This window comes from Carica papaya, chromosome 9, assembly GCF_054855325.1.
Source record: "Carica papaya isolate Zhongbai chromosome 9, ASM5485532v1, whole genome shotgun sequence".
Classification (NCBI taxonomy): Eukaryota; Viridiplantae; Streptophyta; class Magnoliopsida; order Brassicales; family Caricaceae; genus Carica; species Carica papaya.
This window is the reverse complement of record NC_142317.1, coordinates 12,244,668-12,257,668: the sequence shown is the minus strand read 5'-3', so window position 1 is coordinate 12,257,668 and position 13,001 is coordinate 12,244,668.

Below are 13,001 nucleotides of genomic sequence, written 5' to 3'. Positions count from 1 at the left end.
GCATGGAGATTAGCCTTGTCGACATTTGAATAATGTTTTCTATAAATGCGGAAGCACTCAGTACTTTATGAAAAGACTGCCCCCAGTGGCTAAAAGACATGCCCAGACTAGTAGACCAGGGTCGTATGTACCACGTTGATGCACCCAGTGCGCTCACCACTCCTGTCCTTATCGAGGATATGCTTTATATCCATAATACTTCTTCTAGAGCTCTAATTGATACAGGTGCTACCAATTCTTTCATTTCTTGTTCATTTGCTTGTAAATTAGGTATTAGGCTTGAACCTTTAGGTGAAGTGTTAGCAGTAGAAACTCCCTCCAGAGATTTATTAAAAGCTCATTGTATGTATAAAAATTGTAATATAAAGGTTCAGGGGTAGAACTACTAGTAGATCTTATACTTTTAGATTTTTTAGGATTTAATGTTATCTTAGGAATGGATTAGTTAGAGAAATATAGGGCGATCATTAACTGTGAAAGTAAACTTGTAACCTTGCAATCACCAAAAATGAAATACAAATATATAAATTTATTTTGCTATTATTTAACCTCTGAATAAATAGGAATATGGATGTTGATCCCGCTATATACACCATTCCTTCTATCTGTAACTTTCTGAAAGTCTTTCCAAAAAATCAACCAGGTCTGCCTCCCCACGATAGATAGAGTTTTCTATTGATTTACTACTTGGAACACAATCTATCTCAAAACCTTACTATGGCATGAGTCATACTGAGCTTGCAAAATTGGAAAACCAGCTTTCTGAATTTCTTAGTAAAAAATTCATCTACCCCAGTAATTCTCCTTGGGGTGCCCCGATGTTATTTGTGAAAAAGAAGGACAGCTCCCTCCGATTGTGCATAGATTATAGGGAACTCAACCGTGTAATGGTGAAAAGTAAGTATCCTTTACCTCATATTGATGATCTCTTTGATTAGTTGTAAGGTGCTATGATCTTCTCAAAGATCGATCTCATATTAGGGTATTACCAGTTACAGGTCAAAGAAAAAGATATTCTAAAAACTACTTTCTAATTCCAATAACTTCAGTATAAGTTCAAGGTTATGCCTTTTAGACTAACTAATGCCCCTGCTACTTTTATGGATCTTATGAACAGGATTTTACGGTATGCATTGGATCAATACGTCATCATTTTCATTGATGACATCCTGGTGTATTCTAAGAGCCTGGAAGAACATGCAGTCCATTTGTCTCGGGTATTGGAAACCCTTCGCTAGAACTAGCTATATGCTAAGTTTAGCAAGTGCTTTTTTTGGTTGGATCGAGTCTCTTTTCTTGGCCACGTGATTTGGGGTGTAGGAGTTTTTATGGATCCATCAAAAGTTGAAATAGTGATAAACTAGAACCCGCCAACAAATGTCGCTGAGGTACATAATTTCCTTGGTTTGGCATGTTATTACTAGCGATTCATCAATGGGTTCTCCAAGATTGCATCTCCGTTGACTCGTCTCACCAGGAAGGGTGCACCTTTCATATGGGATTACAAATATGATGAAAGTTTCACTGAGTTAAAGTATCATCTCACCTGTACTCCAGTGTTGATCCCCTCCAACAATATTGAAAGATTTCAAGTTTACTGTGATGCATCTCACGTGGGATTGGGTTATGTTTTAATGCAGCACGGTCGGGTGGTTGCTTATGGATCCCAAAAATTAAAGCTCTATGTGTGTAACTACCATACTCACGACCTAGAGTTAGTGGCCACAGTCTTTGCCTTGAAGATATGGCACCATTATTTGTACGGTCAGGCATTTGAAATCTATACTGACCACACAAGTTTAAAATATATATTTTCACAGAGCGAACTGAATATGAGATAGAGACATTGGATGGACCTCCTAAAGTACTACGATTACAAGATCATCTACCACCTCAGTAGAGGTAATGTAGTCGCAGATACTCTAAACTAGAAAGAGTCTGGTTTATTAGCCCAAACCATGGTCTCAAGTAAGAAATTAATTGATGTTGTGTAGGCACTCTACTTAACCACTATGGCAATAGTGCCTATCTTGCCCAGATCCGAGCTTTGCCTAATCTTTTCATGAAGATTTGGGAAGCTCAATCCTCCAACCCAAAGATAACCAAAAATTTGAGTAAGTTTACTTCTGAAAAATTTCTTTATTTTAGGAATACAGATGATTGATTATAAAGATTTCAAGATCGTATTTGGGTGCCTGTCGCTGTCAAAATGGATATTCCAAAGTCTACCCATGCCTTCAAACTATTTATCGACCATAGAAGTACCAAGATATACCAAGATCTAAGGCGTCAATATTGGTGGCCTGGAATGAAGGACATTATCAACTATGTCTCCTGATGCCTTACTTGGTAATGAGTTAAGGCAGAACACCAAAGACCCAATAGTTTGTTGCAAGGCCTTCCTATGCCAAAATAGAAGTGGGAGCATGTGACCATTGACTTTGTCGTCGATCTGCCCAGGACCTGTTTCGATCGCAATGCAATATGGGTCATTGTTGATAGGTTGACCAAGACCACTTATTTTCTATCAATCAAAACCACAGATACACCAATAGACTAGCCCGCCTGTCTGTTGAGGAAATCCTTCAACTCCACGGCGTCCCCTCGTCCATTATGTCAGACAGAGATCTTTGGTTCACCTCCCATTTTTGGGATGGCTTTTAAGAACCACTCGGTTCGGGCTTGTACTTAGCACTACTTATCATCCCCCATACCGATTGCCAATTTGAACATATTATCCAAACACTAGAAGATATGTTGTGCTCTTATGTCCTTGACTTTGGTGATAACTGGTATGAGTATCTTTCCTTGTGTGAATTTATTTATAATAACAGTTATCATTCCAACATTGGCATGGCTCCACATGAAGCTCTCTACGGTAGGTCCTGCGATTCCCCACTTGTTGGAATGAAATTAGGAACCAACATCATTTAGGACTGAATTACATCCAAAAGACTATCAAGAAAGTCGCTATCATTGGAAGGAACTTAGCCATTACCTAGAGTCGCCAGGAAAGCTACGCTGACAACCATAGAAGACCCTTGGAATTTGTTATTGGCGATCAAGTCTTACAATGTTATTTAAATAATATTTTTCATATTGAGTATATGGAACTCACCCTTTCCATGCCCCCTAGATGAGGAAGATAGTGAGGAACCGACCGCTGACCTACCCCTTGATGTCTATGAGGATCCCGTGAATCCATAAATCTTGAGTGAATGATTTGTCCTGCACTCTGATAAGTGCAATTGCATAGTGAAAGAAGTTGCCCTTTTGTATTTTGATATTTTGTATTTTGTTGCCACATCTGTCCTTAGTTATATAAGTGTGTAATTGGAACTCATATATTTGATAAGAGATTTGTAATAATTTGCTCCACTGCATATAATTTTATCATACATTCATAATATGTTCCTGTATCTGACACTCTTATGCCTTAATTTGCATTGGGGATGTCACACATAGTTTGTCTTCTTTAAGAAGGAACCCATTACTCCTATTGTACTTTTAGAATACATAATGCTGACACGCATGATAAACAATAAAAAAATTCTTATCATTTGTATATATCTCCTTGATATGTTCAAAACCTAGCAATTCAAAGCTTAGGGTGGATATTAAAGCTACCTTTGGGATAACGTATCTATGAGAATGTTATCATTTCCCTATTTATACTTAATCATATAGGAGAATGACTATAAATTCTACCCACTAACCGTGTCCACAATTGAGTTTACCTTGGCCTTTTAGGTGCTTAAGGGACTCTGGATCAGTGTGGATCGCAAATTCCTTTTGCAGTAGTTGGTGTTGTCGTACTTCCAAGGACCTTACCAAGACATACAGCTCCTTAACTTAGGTTGAGTAATTTAAGGGTACGACATTAAGCCTTTCACTGAAATAGCTTACCAAGTGCCTTTTTTGCATTAGTACTCTCCTATGCCTACTCTTGAAGCATCACATTCAAGTGTAAAACTTTTGTTAAAATTAGGTTTAGCTAGAAAAGGTGCAGAACATAACTTATCTTTTAGCAAGGTAAAAACAACCTCTTGTTTTTTAGTCCATGCAAACTTGATATCATTTTTTACCAACCCATTCAAGGGTGCTGCAATGGAGCTGAAATCCTTTATAAATCTATTGTAGAAGCTTGCTAACCCATGGAAGCTTCTTATGTCGCTTGTTGTTGTCAGTGTAGGCCACTCCCTAATGGCTTTTACCTCTTCCTCATTTATCTCAATGCCTTGGGCACTCACCACAAAACCTAAAAAGATTAACTTGTCACTGCAAAGGGTGCACTTCTTGGCATTAGCATACAACCGTTCCTTCCTAAGAACCTTAAGGACAAAACAGATATGTGACATCCTAAATGCTAATTAAGGCATAAAGGTGCCAGATACAGAAATAAATTACAAGTGCATAGCAGTTAATTGTATGCAGTGGATCAATTTATTATAAATTCCTTACAAAATATATGAGTTACATTTTCATATATAACTGAGGATAGAAGTGGCAACAAAATACAAAATATCAAAATACAAAAAAGGCCACTTCTATAATTATGTAAAAGGACTCATCAAAATTTGGGACAAGTCATGCACTCAAAAGGGTTTATGGATCCACAAGATCCTCAAAGACTTCAAGAGGTAGGTAAGTGATTTTTTCCTCACTATCTTCCTCATCTTGAGGGGGCATGGAAAAGGGTGAGTTCCATATACTCAATAAGAAAAATAATATTTAAATAACATCATAAGATTTTAAAAGTGATTAATTATGTCATCAATACTTACCATCAAGAATCATGTTAGGGTCTTTCCTTAAATTATGAAAATAATTTATTTATTAAAGAAAACATCAAATCCATCATGCCATAGTCATATCAATCAAATCAATCATGCTCTTAATAGAGAAAATAAAATAAATCATTATATGCACAGTTTTTCATGTCATTTTTTGCGAAGTCGTTCCGACTTTTATCTATTGAGGGCAGTACGGATTTCTAACTACCCATGTGGAATGACAGTTCAATTATAACAACAATTTGAGGCTTTTCAAACAAACAACAGATTTGCAGCTTGCCAAACTATTACACGATTTATAACTACGGTTATGCCAAGCATAGTGGTCTTACGTTAGACTATGGTCATAGCCGTAATTCATCAAAGGTGACCCCTATAATAATATCGCGTCACTACTCTCATCAGGGTACGCTATCATCCATAGAGAGCAATTCTCTCGTATCTTTTCATATTAGAAAGGGGAGAAACAGAAATCTATCAGAGATAAAAAGTCTAACGAAATACTTTATGAATTATGCATTTCAATATCGATACATGTTTTTCATGTCTATACACCATTTCATGCTTAATCACTTTTCCACCATTGATTGCATCACATATTAGTATTAATCTCAACCATTAAATCATCTAAATCACATGTAAATTAAAAAGTTCATTTATGATCAGAAAACATGCATTATCAAGCAAAATTTACTTCGTTTAGACTTTAAAATTTAATTATGCAAATCATAAATTCAAATTTCATAAATTTTATTCTAGAAATGCTCCTTAAGATGTTTAAAAGTAAAAACTAAATTCCTTACCAAAAACTCAAAGTTTCCTACACCTTTTCTTCCTCTTCTCTTCTCTCTCTCTCTCTAAGCCCTTGGAGGATGAAAAATTGAAATGGAAGTGATGAGGATATAGTGAAGGGAGGGTCTCTATTTATAAAAAATAAGGACTGTTGGATTTGTGCCAAGTGGAAAGTTAATGGGAAAAGAAGTGATGTGATGATTGACAGTTGTGACCGAAAAACAGATGACGCGATGTGACGGTGGCAAAAAAATAGAGGCATGCCACCCAATCAATGGTGGCACATCACCCAAGTGATGGTGGCACACCACCTAAGTTGACGGAAGCTTACTGCCCAACTAGTGGTGCACGCCACCCAAAAGGATGGTGCGCACTACCCGAGGAAGTTGCACACTGCCCCAGTTGGCCACGATCTATAGGCCTAGCCTGCAAGTGCAGGTCCATTAACACGAGCCTACCTCGCAGGGCTTTTGCAGTGAGAGCGTGCGCGCAGGGCTTCTGCAGTGAGAGTGTGCGCCCAGGGCTTCTACAGTGAGAGTGTGCACGTAGGGCTTCTGCAGTGAGAGCGTGTACGCAGGGCTTCTACGCTGGTAGCAGGCGTGTAGGGCACAGAGAGGCGCGCCCATCTATGCGTGATAGAACGCGCGTACAGACTGCGTCCATCTGCGCATGAAGGGACTTGCGTGCAGATTGGGCCTCGCGCCCCTGTGGTGGCCGCGCGGGCGCATATGCTGGCGGTGCGCGATCCCCACACAGGCGAGACCCTTCCCGCTAGTATTTTCCCAGGGGATTTATGCCTTTTCTCTATTTTTCCTAAAAATTATTTTTAAATAACAAAAAAATATAATTTTCTATGATGAAAGAAAATGATAAAATTTAAGAATTATTTAAATTAAATAAAAATATGAAATTTAAAATATGAAACATGATATTTATCTGAAAATTAAAATTACGGAATATTTAAGGAGTTTAAGTGGCCTTAAGGCTCGAATAAATAGGGTTTCACAATTACCAATTAAGTGCAAAGTTTTTTGGGATGTTATAGGATATGATAAAGGCGATCATTTAAGTTTTTACTATAGACCAGAATATCATCAAAATACACCACTAAAAACTTCTAAAAGAATGAATGTATGACATGGTTCATAAGCCTCATAGAGATGGTATGGGCATTGGAAAGGCGAAAGAGCATCATTAACCACTAGTATAGGCTGTACTTTTTTTAAAGGTTATTTTCTATTCATCTCTATAATTAATCCTAATTTGTTGAGACCCACATATATGATCTATTTTTGTAAAGATTGTTGCTCCACTAAGTTCATCAAGCATGTCATCTAACTAGGGAATAGGTTGTTGACATCTCTGCAGTCGACATATATCCTTTAAGAACCATCCTTTTTTGGTACTAGGAACACAAGAATAGCACAAGGGCTTACGCTTTGGTAACATGTCCCGTCTTTAATAATTCATCCACCCATCATTAGAGCTCCTTAGTTTCTTTTGGATTACTCCTACTAATGGGTCAGTTAGGGATGGTAGCTCCGGGGATAAAATCAATTTGATGTTCGATCCCAAGGACGGTGGAAGGCCATTCAGAATTTTTTTTTTGAAAGACATCCTTGAATTCCTATAAAAGAAAGAAAAAACCACTAAGAAAATATTGGTCAAGGTCAGATAAATTCAAATAAATCTTTTTGCACCGTAGTATGACTAGGCTCTTTTTCGTACACATTGCTCGCCTCATCTCTCTTTCCTTCACATAAACACTCTCTTTTCTTTTCCCTCTCTCACATTCTTTCATTGGGCCTCTTTTCTCTCATTTTCTTTTTCTTTTTCTTTTTCTATGTATTCTTTGTAGGCCCTTTTGATTTTTAGTTGGTCCTCATGTACCTCTTGTGGTGACAAAGCCTTAAGAATATGGGTAAGGCCATCTTTCTGTAATAAGTAATAGTTGGTGCAGTCATGGTGTTGTACTTGCCTATCAAACTGCCAAGGCCTACCTAGAATTACATGGCTGGCATGCATAGGTATTATATCACAACATACCTCATCCTTGTACTTACCAATGGAAAAAGGTACCATGACTTGCTTGGTTACTTTTACCTCACCACATTTGTGTGGTCACTATAATTAATAGGGATTGGGATGGGTTGTTCATGCTAATCCCAATCTTTCTACAAGTAGTGTGCTTACTATGTTAGTGCAGCTTCCTCCATCGATGATCATACTACACACCTTACGTTGACTACGTAGCGGGTATGGAATATGTTCTCCTATTGTCTATGATCCTCGCTCTTGAATTGCAAGTTACAAGCTCTTTGGAGAATAAGAGCATTAATTTCTTAAGACAATGAAGTACCTGCAAGAAAAGGTTAATGAAAACAAATAAACACTCCCTCATCTTCACTTGTGTTTACCTCACAAGCTCTCAAACTATAGTTTCTTTCGTCAAGTTAAGCATTTGAAATTGGATTTGCCTTAGATCAGGATCTGTATGTTAGTCTTTTTTACACACAAAGAATCTTAAAAGAATCTAATTCTATGAAAGCTCAAAAATAAGCACATAGAAGAACGATTGGTGTGCTTTTATTTATATGTTAAGTGACTAAGAATGATCAATCACTTAGATATGTAACAGAACAAAAGCACAATGAATAATGGAAACATAGATCATAAAGAAAACATGATAGACTCACAGCGTAGGGATACAATTAATCTTGATGGATATAACTAGAAGGTGTATCTTAATTATATTACCCATTGTCGTCTACGCTCTATGAATGATCAAGTTTTTTAATGCAACATTGAGCCAAAATTCTGGGATGCAAAACAGAAGTTAATCGTGAAGCATAAAAGGTTTTTGCTCACTATGGGTGAGTTAGTTTTTCTCTTTTTGTTTATGTAAGTGAGTAATGCAGTAGAATGAAAACCTCAAGTTTTCACATAAACCTACTAGGTGAGGTACTATTCCTTTGAATCCACAAAGGTTTTCCAATCACACTACTAGGCAGTTACTCTTCTTTAGAATGCAAAAATGCAATGGTGTGCCAATTGCCTTATGGGATGCAATAGGGATATTTTTGAATTTTTAATCTAGTTTCTTTTTTGAATAATGATAGAAACACGAACCACTTGAATTAAATAAATAGATATGAATTGAAGTGGGATACAATACGAATTAACAATTCAAAATAAATTTGAATGCTAATTAATTAACAAAATGCTAAAGCAATTAAGATAAATAGGTTCACCAGGAGCCTAAGCTTTAATACCATCTCATGTGGGAGGGTATAGGAAGGATTGTTTTGACTCGCTGAGGTTACCCAATATCTTGCAATATTGAAATTCAACCGCCTAATTAAACCCCTCCCTCTAATTGAATCTATAATCCTAAAAGGAATATAAAAAAAAAAACTAGAAAAACAAAACAAGGAAAAAAAAGATGCCACGGACTTACCCGATAAGTCAATTCTAACTCCTCAGCTCAATCAAGACATCGGAAAGCTCACCTAGCTTCGCAGAACTTGAAGAGAAAAATATTAGCGCAAAGCTATTTTAGATAAAAATCTCAAAGCTAATTTTTATTAATTCTCAAGGTATGTTTACAATGCTTGAGCTAAGGCCTATATATAAGCTCTTAATTTCTCATTCTACATAGGATACTTATCCATATTCTAATTCCTAATTTAATTGGAAAACAAAAACATAATTAATAAAATAATAAAATCCTTATCCTAAAATAATATTTTAAATAATCATATGGATAAAGTTTTACTTTAAAAAATTAATAAAAATAGTCCCTTCTCCCAAATCTTTAAGGATCATTTTTCTTCAATTTTAAGTAGAATTCCTCCTTAAATTTGAGCATATTAATCACATGGATTAATTTATAGATATTACTGCAGCTTTGGCACCTTGTAGAAGTAGGAAAAGTGGAAAAAAGGAGTCCAAAAAGGACTAGGAAGACCCAGCTACGTGTGTGGGCTAATGGGTGCGCAGCTTGGGCTACGAGTCACGCGAGTGGGCCAAATGGGCTGTGTGGGTCTGTTGCTTGGACCTAGGGGTCATGCGCTCTGGTCACTAGGTACGACCCATCTCCTATGCAAATGCGCGGTGTTTGCACGCATGTCGCACGTGTCTTGCGCAGATGCCAGCGTGCAGTGGGTGTGCAGGTCACCTTGGCCACATGCCTCGCATGTTGCCTCACGCAGGGGAGGTTCTCACAAGTGGGGGTGGATTCTCCCGCACGTTGGGTGAGGTGTACACGTCTGTGGCATATAATATTTCCTACTTTCTTGATCCAGACTGCTTCTAATGGGCCTTTCTTTGGGCTTCGCTGGTGAGCTCGTTATTCACCAATTCTTGGACCAAGAGGTTAAAAATATTCAGAAATAGCTTGGCTTGGCTTTGAGTAATTGGCCTTGTGGGCAACCGAATCTGATTTCTTATCGATCTCAGTTCAGCTTGATTAGATAATTTATTTTTTGTTGAAGTGTCAGGTATCACATTAGGGCTAGTGCAGTGACACCCTTCCAGATAGTTGGCTAGCTCTTTAAGAAAAAACTTGCGCACTTATGTGTTTGCATACGGATAACCTTGCATACCTGTATATAGGTGGTCATCTGTGCATGTGTGTATGCTATGCACTAAGGTTGCTTACGATTGAAGAAATGTGATTTTTGGGGTTTGTCTAAATTTTAAAATAAATTTAAATTACATATATGTATATTTTGAAAAATTACAACATCCAAAGATAAAAAAAATATTACTTATGAATTTTTATAAAAAGGAAATATAGGTTACAATGGTTTGGATATTACATTACCATACTTACTCTTTAACCTGGAATTCCATGTGACATGGCTAGCTGTTTCCCTGTGACATCTTACTACCTGATGTGAAACGATGTCCAACACAGAGTAGATATGAGTGCAATTATTTTTAAATTAAAACGTGGAAGTTACATTCATCCTTACAAAAGTGAAAATGCACATATGAGGCATTGAAGCTAGCTATCAAAATTTTTACAAACCATGTTCAATCTACATCTATAATTACAAAACAATTTTTCTTCAGAGTATAGCTCACTTGTGCACTCAACAATTTAAAGATCCACGAATGGATCCAAACAAGCATCGAGGGACAGGCCAAGAGGCATATCACTTTCTTCAACATCATCTAGGAGATATGGATTGGGGTGAGTTTTATAAAACTCAATAAGGAAAATAGCATTATAGCCATACTAATAATGTTTCAAAAGTTCATTAGGATGATTGGTAAAACATACTTACCATTTGAACACCATATTATGTGATTGAGACTGCTGAAAATTTCATATTAAAATTTAACTTACAGTTCATTAAAATAACAACCTCAATCTATTCGTAACATCATCATCAAGTGTATGGCAAGATAATTCATTAAAAACAATATACAATTTAACCAAAGATAAGACAACTAGACAATATTAACTTTTCCAATTATTTTAACTCAGTTTAAGTTTCCACTATTTACAAACCTTCACGCGAAGCAGTTTAGACCTATATTAATGAAAGGCATAGGGGATCCCCAGCTACCACCGTCAATGGGGCAAATAGTTCAGTTCAGAAGAAAGTAATTCAGATAGATTCTATGATAATGGTGTCTGTAACATCTTGAAAACCTTTGTACTTAATTCTATTATAAACCCCTAATTGTTTGGGCCCTAAGGCCATTTGAACTCATTAAAAATTACATGCTTTAATTTCTAAATGGAATTTAATTTACAAGTTTTCGTATTTATTGGTTTTTTAGTTTAAATAATTGTTTAAAATTTATTTTGAATATTGGTTTGTTAAAATTTTATTTTTTAAAAAAATTAACTTGAAAAGGTTTCAGGAAAAAACGGAGGAGAAAACAGCAAAGAAATCTTACAGGAAAAAGGCCTGCTCACGCGATAGGCTAGGGTAGTAGGCACTGTCAGTTGGGCAGTGTTTTGTCGTCATTTGGGTGGTGTGCCTCCAATTTTCACACCACTGTCATGTCGCCGTCATCATGTCAGCCATCCATCAGTCGCGTCTGTCAGTTGCCATGTCGCATCAAGTTACTTTTTACTTTCCTCTCTCTTTACAAAATTTTACCACTTGGTGCAAATCTAATGATCCCAATTTTCTATAAATTGGGACCCCTCTTCACCATTTCCTCATCACTCCAACTTCATTCTTCCATCCACCAAAGAGTTCTTGAGAGAGAGAAGGGGAAACATTAGAGGAAAAAAAGACGTAGGAAAACTCTAAGGTTTCATTAAGGAATTTAGTATTTATTTTTAACATACTAAGGAGTATTTTTAGATTAAATTAATGAAATTTTAGTTGTTTGGTTGTATGCTTAATTTTATATGCTTTAATATAATTTTTATGTGTTAAGGCATGTTTATATGAATGTATATAAATCGATTATTTGCATGTGATAAATGTTGATGCATGACATATTGTACGATGATGAAGTAACGAGCATGATGTTATGTTTTAAGCATGAGAAATATATATCAGCATTGGCATGCATGGTTCATAAAATATTTCGTTAGAAGTTTTGTTCTAAGGAGTTTCTGTTTCTCCCCCATCAGGTCTAAAAAGACATGAAAGGACTGCTTTTTGTGGATGACGAAGTACCCTCTGACGAGAGTGGAGATGCGATTGATTGTAGGGGACACCTTTTGTGAAATACAACCATGACAATAGTTTACATGTATGACCATTATGGTTTGCACAGTCGTGGTCATAGATCGTGTCATGGTTTGTCAAGCTGTTAATGTGTTGTTAGTTTAGCAAGCTGCAAATTACTGATATAATATGAAATGAATTGATCATTCCATATAGGTAATCAGGAATCTGCATTGTCCTCAGTAGATGGAAGTCAGAACGACTTCGCGCAAAGAATAAAAATGAAATAAAGAGCATGTCATGATTTGATTGATATGATATGACTATAACATGATGGATTTGAGCTTTCTCTAATAAAGTAAATTATTTTTATAATTAATGAATGGACATGTGACATCTCAAATGTTGATTAAAGCATAAAGGTGCCAAATGCAAACACATATTACGAGTGCATAGAGTTAATTATATGCAGCAGAGCAATTTATTACAAATCCCTTACAAAATATATGAGTTCAAATTACATATATAACTGAGGCCAGAAGTGGCAACAAAATACAAAATACAAAATATCAAAATACAAAAATGGCCATTTCTATCACCATGTAAATGGACTCATTAGAGTGCGGAAGAAATCATGCACTCAAAAGTGTATGGATCCACGGGATCCTCAAAGACTTCAAGGGATAGGTCAACTATCGGTTCCTCACTATCTTCCTCATCTGGAGGGGGACATGGAAATGGGTGAGTTTCATATGCTAATTGTGAGATCCCAAGT